This window comes from Octopus bimaculoides, unplaced genomic scaffold (assembly GCF_001194135.2).
Source record: "Octopus bimaculoides isolate UCB-OBI-ISO-001 unplaced genomic scaffold, ASM119413v2 Scaffold_59135, whole genome shotgun sequence".
In the NCBI taxonomy this organism is placed as follows: Eukaryota; Metazoa; Mollusca; class Cephalopoda; order Octopoda; family Octopodidae; genus Octopus; species Octopus bimaculoides.
Genome location: NW_026318660.1, coordinates 13,045 through 15,132, shown reverse-complemented (window position 1 = coordinate 15,132; position 2,088 = coordinate 13,045).

Sequence of the window (2,088 nt, the reverse complement as noted above, 5' to 3'; positions counted from 1 at the left end):
TCAGGTGGGACTTTTCACTGCTTTCAAGTTGTTTGTTTAGGCGATTTGAAGCTTTTGTACACCGTCTCGTAAGAATTTTCCTCTCCCTGGGGATTTTGTTCTTGTGTACAGTGGCCTTTCTTGCATTACAGACATGAATTGTTGAAGTTTCATGCCAATGTCCGGTGAGGAGAGACATTTAGGCCAGTTTTGTTTGAGGATCTCTTTCTCAATTTGTTTCCAGTTTGTCTTATGGCAGTTCAAATTGGAAAGATTCTGAGAGTTTCTTGTAGGCTGCATGTCCATGGTTTCCTTTGGTCCGTACATGGTCAGCTCTACCATGTTGTGATCCGAGAGTAGCGTCGGTGTCACTTTCACATTATGGATGAGATCCATACTATATGTGAATCAGAGATCCAGTATGTTACCTGCCCTGGTTGGTTAGAATACTATTTGTTCCATGTACAAAGTGTTGATGAGGTTCAGGAGGGACTTCACCTGTCCTTGTTCGTATCTCGTCATTCCTGGGAGAGAAAGGCCCTCGGGCCATCTGACATTGGGCAGATTGAAGTCTCCCATAAGTACACCTATGTATTGTTCTAATGTGACTAGAACTTCTTCTATTTTTGTAAGGCAGTCCTCAAACTTGCCTACATGATTCGGAGCATCTGGAGGGCGATATGTAGCACATATAACTACATCAAGTTGTCTTATATGTACAATTAGTGTGTCACATACTGAATTTGAGTGTGACAAAAGGACCTGGGGTGTGAGGTCTCCGTGGATGTACATAGCAACTCCACCATGACTCCTTTCCTGTCGGTCCGTAATACAACATACTGTGGTTTGTGTATTTCTGCATTTGCTATATCTGATTTCAGGTGTATTTCCGTAAGTGCTATGCATAAGGCTTGATTGCATGCAACAAGGTCTCTCAAGAAAGGGATTTTTGTCCTGTTACTAAGTGTTAACAGCCTCTAATGTTCAGTAAGAGCACCAATGTGATGTGTGTGTTGTTGCCAGTGGTGCCCACCTTGGGTCTATCTGTTGTGGTGGTCTTGTATATTGGGGATAGTCCCATCTGTGAGATTGATGTAACCAGGTCAGCTGCTGTACAATCTTTTGTGCCATGCACAAAAAAGATTGTTATTCAGCAGCTGCCCTTTTAACAACATGTTGATAGGTCTGGTTTGTAGCACACACTACATCTGCGTACTTCTGTTTTGGGGCAGGTGGTGTGTAGTTCTTTCCTTTTGGCAGGTGGTTTCCGCCCTGTTTCATGTTTATGTGGCGGAGTCTTTGGTGTGCAAAATGGCAGCTTGCACATTCCTGTGTGCTGTCTCTATTTATCCTTTTTGTTATATGGGTAGTCAGGTTTGCTTCTTTCTTTGGCTGTTTCATCTTTTGTTTTTGTTTTAGTTTTTGCTTCTGTTGCTCTTTCTTGGCTCTTTCACCTCCATGGTTTTCTGTTTTGATGGTAGTAAGGGCACTTGCACTTGGGTTTACTTTCTGGGCAGGTATCTCGCTTGAATCTTCTTCTTTGTCTTCTTGAGTGTCTACCAAGTGGGGGTGACATCTTTCATCTGCATCCATGCCTCCATCCTTGTCATCTTTGCTGTGTTCATTATCAAAGATGGCATCAAGAGTGTTGATATGGGATCATATGAGAGCACAGGAGCATGTAAACTCCCGTTTCTTTCATTCTATATGTGCTAATGTTCTGGTGTAACCATTGCTCTTCAGCACAGCTGTGATTATGTTGTTTGGGTTATCTCCTTCAGCACAGCACCTGGCTCTCAAAAACAATGTCAATTCCATGCTCCTCCAGGTTCTGGACATTTTTATGGATATTTTATTTATTTATTTATTTTAAAAACTTCAACGGTGTGATAGAGGGTAGTGAAGAAATAGAGAAAGAAAGTGTGTCTATATATTTAGAGAGATTGAGAGGCTGAGAGAAGAGAGAGAGAGAGAGAGAGAGAGAGAGAGAGAGAGTGATAGATAGATAGATAGATAGATAGAGAGAGAGAGAGAGAATGTTTGTGCGTATATCAGGAGTGGCTGTGTGGTAAGTAGCTTGCTTACCAACCACATGGTTCTGGGTTCAGT